Source organism: Lutra lutra, chromosome 2, assembly GCF_902655055.1.
Source record: "Lutra lutra chromosome 2, mLutLut1.2, whole genome shotgun sequence".
Lineage (NCBI taxonomy): Eukaryota > Metazoa > Chordata > Mammalia > Carnivora > Mustelidae > Lutra > Lutra lutra.
This window is the reverse complement of record NC_062279.1, coordinates 91,259,674-91,268,110: the sequence shown is the minus strand read 5'-3', so window position 1 is coordinate 91,268,110 and position 8,437 is coordinate 91,259,674. Positions and strand designations below refer to the sequence as shown.

The window sequence follows — 8,437 nt, the reverse complement described above, 5'->3', positions numbered from 1 at the left end:
TTTCTTAGTAAGCAAAAATATAAATAGGGTAGAGTTGAACCTCTTGATTTATTGCTGGTCTCTACAATTTATCTTTCCATCGATCAGAAAACTTACCTCTACCGCAAATTTCACATCTGTGTGCACATACACACACACACACACAGAAACTTATATATGCCCATAAACACATATATTCGTATCATAATTTAAAGGCTTCTAAAAATGTGCTTTTAGTTAAGAAATCAGCTTTTCTTCTTCTTTGCTTAGTTCAATAGCTCATTGAGCCCCTAACTCAATGTTTTACCCTGCTGTTTCTCTTTGCATATCTCCTTTTGAAAGTTGTGCAGGCTTCTCAGCTAAGTTCTCCACTCTGTTACCAAGTTCAGCAGGGAGGAAAGATGACCCTAAGGCAGAGTCTTCATGTGTCCCATCTTTTGAATCACTCTTAAGTCTTCATCCTTGCAGGGAGAGGAGAGATTCTTGGTATTATTGGTATAACAAAGTATCTTTATTGAGCCAGAACTGACACTACTTTCCCCAGATCTTCACTAACTTCTCTCGGGGAAAAAACCTCCTTAATTTCTATTTTTTACTTTTTTATTTTTTTGTTTGTTTGTTTGTTTGTTTTGAGAGAGTGTGTGTTGGGGGAGGGTGTGTGGGTGGGTGGGGGGGAAGGAAGGGTGGGACAGAGGGAAGAACAGAATCCCAAGCAGGCTCCATGTCCAAGAGAAAACACAGGAATTGCTAAAAGAAATCAGAAAAAGTACAAGGAAAGTTTAACATTGCAGGATGGAAATCAGGAGAAGATGATTTGGGGTGCTCATGAGGCTGACCTTTAACACTCCCTACCTCTGGTTCCTGGGGCTGTCTGCTTGCTGGAGAGAAAAAATTATGGTTTTAAAAAAAATTAGAGAAGTAATTATATGACTGGTAGCCCAAGCAAGGCTTCTGTTCGTTTGTTTATTTGTTTGCCTATTTATTTTGGTAAGGCTTCTAAAAGACCTAGACATAATGGCAGGGTTTGCGGTGGAGTTTTCTCTGCTTGTGAAAGAGAAATTAGTTGAACAGAGGAGACACATTAAGTCGTCAGCAAGAAGCTCTACAAAGACTCAGTGCATCTGGGAACATTGCTGTGGGTCGAATTGTGTCCTGTTTTAAAGATATGTTTAAGTCCTAACCATCCATACCCACGATGGTGACCTTATTTGGAAATTGAGTCTTTGAAGATATAATCAAGTTGAGATCTTATTGGATTAGGATGGGTTCTAACCCAATGACTGGTATCTTTTTAAGAAGAGGACAATTTGGACACAGACACAGAGAGAACACCATGTGACCACAGAGACAGAGATAGGAGGGATATTTCTATAAACTGAGGAAGCCCAAGGATTCCTGGCAACCACCAGAAGCTAGGAGTCAAGGATGGATTTTTCCCTAGAGCCTTCGGGAAAACACAGCCTTACTGACACTTTGATTTTTGAACTTCAAGCCTCCAGAATTGTTAGATAATTTCTGTTGTTTTAAGCCATCTGAATTTGTAGTAATTAGCAACTCTAGGCAACTAATATAGAATGTAAATATAGAATATTTACTAATAGAGAATATAGAGAAAGTTCTTTGCTCCAGGGTAGGAAGCCCCACTGGAGCATGGACATACCTCACATTGCAGATCACCTGAACAAGGCAGCAGCTTTTTCAGTATGGTCCAGAGGAGGTGCACAGCTGGTGTGGACAGCCACCCTAGTGGGGACAAAGGGACAATAAACATGAAGCAGAGGAGAAGAAAAGCAATAGAGGGCACTCTTAAATACACAGTTAATGACTTGTTACTTCTCATCTCCCCAGAAAGAACTTTGTGGACCACCTAAAGTAATTTATACTCCTTCCTTTAGCCCCAGACTTTTTACTTAGCAAGCCCCAAACTGTAATACTTCTTTCTCTCTCTTCTTCTAACCATAAATTCTGTAAAGCAAATGTCACCTTCATCCTATTCGTTATTGATTTCCAACACACAGGAAAATGTTTGAAAATTAGTATGTGCTCAAAAGGTATTTCCTGAATAAATGAATACATGAATGAAGACATCTATCCTTTTAGGGGATCTAAGAGGGACAAAAGAAAGAACAGCACTTTTGTCCTATGACTTGGCAGCCAGAATTCTATTAGTTCACAATGTAATGGAAGCTGGAAGATATTAGCTATTTCTGTTCAAATCCAGACTGCTCTTACCATTTCTGGAGCCTGAGTTAATCCGACGCCAGACTGTCAGAAGGATGTGTATAAATAGATCATAGTTCACAGTTAGTGCTAAGACAGAATGATGCCATGGGATGTCACAAAGAAAAATATTTTGAGGAATAAGATGTTTGGGACTATGATAATTATCCCAAATGTCTGAAGACTTTTAATATGAAACATACAGTTTGGTTTGGTTTGGTTTGGTTTGGTTTGGTTTGGTTTGGTTTGTGTTGGGGAAGACATGACCACCAGGTCACTCGTGAGCTAGCTGGACCTGGGCACTCAGAAGCTCCTTACCTCCACTCCTATCCTTGGAATGTGGTCTCTGCTTACCTTTCTTGCTCCCAGAGATTGCTCTAAAAACAAAGCCTTGAGACAGTGATGTGATGTAGAGAACACCTGCACAGTACACCTAACTGAATCCAATTAAGGTCTCCTTATTAATTTTTAAGATTTGGTGGACAAGCATAGGGATCCATTCATCTTGCTGCTGTCCAAGACAAGCCTTGTGTATAAGTTCTTTTGCTTATTAAACCTGCCACCTACCAAGATGGAGTTGCTTCCCTCTTTCATTTCTCCCTGCCCTCTGCATACAGGGCAGTGTCAGATAATACCTGGGAAGCTCCTGAGAGGGTGAAGAACCAACAGGTTTTTGTTTTGTATTGTTTTGTTTCCTGGTTTCCTCACCATGCAAAACAAGTATCAATGAATAGAATTTATAAGGAAACAGACTTTGAAAGAATTTTCAAGCAACTAAATATAGTTAATGAAGTGTGTGTATCATTAGGGGTATTTCAGTTGAAGCCAAATAATCTCTTGTTAAGCAAGTATCCAATGAGAGTGAAATGGAAATCGGATTAAATAGTTTCAGAAGTCCCTTCCAGTCTTATGAATTTATGCTTCTGTAAAAGTAGATATATAGATACAGTCTCTGAGTATAACTGGGTTATTTTATTAAAAAGTACAAATGGAACTTTGGTGTTCTTTGTATTAACTTTCATCACATTTGTTTTTAAACCATTAGCATTTAGTATAAGTCAATACCACTTTTTTAGTACTTTTCTACTCCTACACTTATAAAAATTTGATTATTTTCCTCTACTAATATAATGTTAATGGAGTTCTTTCACACTGTGCTGTTTTATTGCTAAACATGTTATGAGGTACTTACAAAGCACAAAGTACTTCAGGTTTATTTTAGACAGGATACATTGAGGTCAGGAAGTAATCCATTTAATAAATGAAGCTACACTGTAGTTTAATGACTTACAAACATGGCTTAGCAAGTATTAACTGGGGAGGGAATTAGAATCTGTGTCTGCAGATCTATTATACATTGTCAGGATTCTTTGCTTGGAGAGAATAGAGCTTGGTTTACTGACTTGAAAATCTCAAGGGCTCACCAAAAGATAAAGTCTCAGGAAAGAATGATAAGAAATTTTAATTCACCAATTTTAAGAGAGCATATCTGGAGGATCTTGAAACTAAACTTGTCACTTTGCAAAAAAAAAAATAAATAAAATCAAGATGTTCTGAGAAATGATGAAATTTCCTCTAACATAAACCAGAATAACAGAATAAAAATGATGGATGTCTTCATTATCTTGAAATGGAGTAAATAGTGCATTGTAAGAATATAATGAATTTAAGATACATTCTTAGTCTACATTCACATTTTAATTCTTGGATGAAGTACAGCTTACATAACCATGCAGTGCTTGCTGGAAAGTAAACTATACAAATAGGTACAATGTTACTTGGAAGTTTTGACATTTAAAACTAGCTGTTGTTGGGAGAAATTTTTTTCCTTTACCCTTCATGATTCTTCTTGATCTAAGAATTAAATTGTCATGAGACAAATTAACAAGAGAAAAGCTTAAGTATGTACATATGAAGAATCCCCATAAACAGGAAAGATTCCAAAGACAGGTATATATGTCATCCTAAACTAAGAAGAAGAGGGTTGAGGTCTAGGACTTGAGAGGAAAGGAAAACAATTCACAGGAAGATGAAAAAGAGCAAATGTTTAGTAAATAAATGTTTGCTAGACCATCTGAAACAATAGGACATGAAGAACTTTGATCAAATAGGCCTTGCTAGGTTCCTCCTTGTCTACCATACCTAGTTCATATTATACAATAGTTATCTATGATGAAAGCTCTCTTCCTGGAGCAAGTCCTCTATCTAAATTCTTTTAGGCAGTTAGCAGGGAGGCAAAAAGAAAAACTTCCTGAGCCTTCTTTCTCTTAAAAATAATTAGCTTAAAATAATTCATATGCCAAAGAGTCACTCATATTTTGGGGCAGCACACATTGCTTCATTACATTATAAACACAAATTGGGTGCCTGGGTGTCTCTGTCAGTTAAGTGGCTGCCTTCAGCTCAGGTCATGATCCTGGGCTCCTGGGCTCAAGTTCCATGTTGGGCTCCCTACTTGGTGGGAAGTCTGCCTCTCCCTCTGCCTCCTCCTGCTTGTGCTCCTGATCTCTCACTCTTTCTCTCTCTCTCTCAAATAAATAAGTAAAATCTTTTAAAAAAATAAACAGAAATCATCACTGAGCTTTCTCTATATGTTTCAGTTCCCATTTAGTTGGCAAGGGGCTCAAATTTTCTTCGCTAAGATATGCTTGCAATTGAACATATAAACAATTGGGAGGTAAAGATGCACAGTGCCTTCTTGATGGGTGATGGAAATAAAATATGTAAAAAGCCATCCACAGAGTTTACACTTGTAACAGTGTTGATTCATGAATCGTATCCTGGAGATCTCTTCACTTCAAACAAATGTCCCCTGGTTATTTACTGATTCTGATATTTTTTTAAGTGCTGTTGGAGCAAACCATTTCCCTAAAAGAGACACCCCTCTCAATGCTGCTTTTAATCGCCACCATGAAATAATTGTGATGTCACTCCTACCTGAGTCAGCTAAGCCACTGCATCCATTATGTGATTAGTGCATTTTGAACAAAATTAAATCTTAGTAATTCAGGTGATTTATCCCATAGAAACAATGTGGAACATATGTGAAGTATTCTCACAATCCAACAGCAGTGCAGTCTGCAGCAGTCACCACAGCTTTCTAGTAATAACTACAGCCAGGCCCAGGTGACTGAGATGCAAAAGGTTATTTTGTTGTCCTCATTTCCTAAGTGAGTTCCTTAGCTACTTGTGATTCTCATAGGGCCACACAGTAAATCTTTGGGGCTGGAACGATAACTGATAAGACTGCTGAGTCATATTTGTGCTTATTTCAAAAGCAATTATAGTGATTTATACTTAGGAAGAAAAATACATAATAAAGAGAAACTCTCTGTTTTCCATCCCCCACAACCATACATTTTAACTGCTTGTTATTATTTTGATTCAAAATGCAATGAAAGAATCTATCTTCTCAAAGCTCAATATACACATCAAACGCTAAAGTATCATGTTGAAATAGTCTCTGAGGCAGATCTCTGTTCTAAATACACAATTTAAAAATGTGATTAGATCAAGTTTATTAGCTACCACAAGCTCAGAGGCAAGACGTTTCATTTTCAATAATAGAGATTCTTTTTGTGTCAATACTGAGCTTCTAGATCTGTTTAAATTTTTGTTTGGATTGAAAATGATTTAAATTTTTGTTTGGATTGAAAACGAAAATTCCCTTTTGTTTGAGCTATTTATACTTGATGTAGCAGAGAAATAGGTTTCATTCATTTAGAGAACATTATTGAACAACAGCTATTTCTCAGAAATTGTTCTACTTATGGTTTTAAGGATAAAAACACAAGCACTCTTGAGGTACACACAGGTCTAAATACAAGAGAAATGAGAAATTCCAGAAGCACAAGCCTATAGGAACACAAAACTATAAATGAAACAGAAGAGAATGTGCTGAAGATAGGCTGAAAATGGAATTAATCACTCCAAAGTCTCCCTTCAAAGACTTCTACTTGAGGTGCCACTCTGGCAATCCTATTCCAGAAACTCTCAATGTTATTGGTGTCTTACTCAGCTCAAGCTGCTGTAACAAAATACCATAAACTGTGTGGCTCAAACAACAGAAATCTATTTCTCACAGTTCCAGAGGCTGGGAAGTCCTAGGGCAAAGTGCTAGCCAGGCTGGTTTCATTCTGAGGCTTCTTCTCTTGGCTTGTAGGTGGCTACCTTCTCGCTGTGTGCTCAAGTGGAAAGAGGAAGTTCTGTTATCTTTTCCTCCTCTTATAAAGACACTAATCCCATTATGCCTCTACACTCACGATCTTATCTAAACTAATTACTTCCCCAAAGACTCTACCTCCTAATACCATCACACTAGGGATTAGGACTTCATCGTATGCATTTGGATGGAATACATTCGGTCCATAACATTTGGTCTAACACATGGGTGTTAGAAGCTAGAAAGAAGGTAGCAAAAATACTGCATTAAAATTTAAAATGCTGAAATTATTTTCTTAGTTTTGTCTGGGAAATAAAGAGATGATATCTGGAATGTGGCACAAAATTAGTACAATTAGTAAACCTAAAATAATAAGTGGACATTTTTGGAACATTTATCTAGATACTTCAGAAGAATAAATCTGATTTTGGGAAAAAGTGTTTTTAATCATTCAACCATAAAAATACTTATTGTTCTGAGTTCTATGGAAAATATAGTTCAGTATGTGACATGGTTTTTCAGTGCAGAGAACTTACTTTCTCGTTTGCTTCTAATCATAGCACACAGCACAATATAAAAGATGTATTTCTCCATTCTAAATTTTTGACTCAACATTTCTGGTTCAAGATGCCTGTCTTTATCTTCCTTACTTCAAAAAATCCCATTGAAATAACATAAAAACAAATCCTCAGCAAACCTGTCAAGCCAGGAAATGTGTCATCAGCGCCGCAGAACCAAAAAGCATTTTTATGAGAATAAACTGATGGAAAAATGCAACAGAGCTGAATCATGAAGACTAAGTTCAGAGGGAATGGGTCCCAGAAAAAGTGAGCCATGTGTTGTTGGCTTTACTGATCTCATGTGCACAGAGGCTAACTTTGAGCAACTGCCTTCCACCGGTAAAGCCCTTCAAGATGGGATGGGATCTGCCACATAGAGAAGCAGGACAGAGCTTCAAGTGATCTATTGCAGCCATAAAAGACACAAAGCCTCCGCCCACAGGAGATGTACAACTAGGGCTCCTGGGTGGATCTGCACGTCAAGCATCTGACTCTTGGTTTCCCTTCAGGTGATGACCTCAGTGTTGGAAAGTGGAGTACTGCACTGGGCTCTGTGTTGAGCTTGAGATTCTCTGTCTCTCTGTGTCTTTCTCTCTCTCTCTGCACCCCCAAGCTCACTTGTATGCTCTTTCTAAAATAAATAAATAAAATCTTAAAAAAAAAAAAAGAAGAAGAAGAAGAAGATACAAGTAAGTATTCCCCAATAGAAAGCCAACCTAGGGGTGGTGTCTGGGTGGCTCAGTGAGTTAAGCCCCTGCCTTCTACTCAGGTCGTGATCTCAGGGTCCTGGGATCAAGCCCCGCATCGGGCTCTCCGCTCAGCTCCTTCTCTCTCTCTGCCTGCCTCTCTGCCTACTTGTGATTTCTCTGCCAAATAAATAAATAAAATCTTAAAAAAGAAAGAAAGAAAGCCAAGTTGGTCTCATTTTTGCTACTGCGGGCATGGGTGCACACACACAAACGCACGTGCACACACACATGCACGCGCACATACACAGGACTGAGTCTGCATCATCTGAATCTATATTCGCTGCCAAGACAACATAAACTTTCATGTGAACACTGGAATATTCTCCTGCTGTCAACAGCAATCTAAAATATCGACTATAGATCTAACAGACAATGAATCTTAAGCAACCATTTCAGGAAAATCAACAACATAAAGAAAAGCCAATAAAATCTATAAACAAAAGAAACAAATGACCCCAAGCAACCAAGGAGCATTTGAAAATAAGCATAACTAGTAACTTCTAAAAGATTCAAAAGGATAACTCATCCATTAAGAATGAGGCTGGGGGGCGCCTGGGTGGCTCAGTGGGTTAAGCCGCTGCCTTCGGCTCAGGTCATGATCCCAGGTCCTGGGTTCAAGCCCCATATCGGGCTTTCTGCTCAGCAGGGAGCCTGCTTCCTCCTCTCTCTCTGCCTGCCTCTCTGCCTACTTGTGATCTCTGTCTGTCAAATAAATAAATAAAATCTTAAAAAAAAAAAAAAGAATGAGGCTGCTAAGAGAAAGAAAT

The 8,437-nt window shown here is 38.2% G+C and overlaps 1 long non-coding RNA gene across 1 annotated transcript; it reads right to left on the bottom strand.

Annotated features, from left to right (window-relative positions):
- Positions 1-337: 337 nt before the first annotated feature.
- On the bottom strand, positions 338-6,361 carry LOC125093959 (uncharacterized). Its single transcript, XR_007125396.1, has 3 exons — positions 6,282-6,361; positions 1,657-1,722; positions 338-440 (listed from the first exon to the last, which is right to left on the bottom strand). It is a non-coding gene; the product is annotated as an uncharacterized LOC125093959 (long non-coding RNA).
- Positions 6,362-8,437: the final 2,076 nt, after the last annotated feature.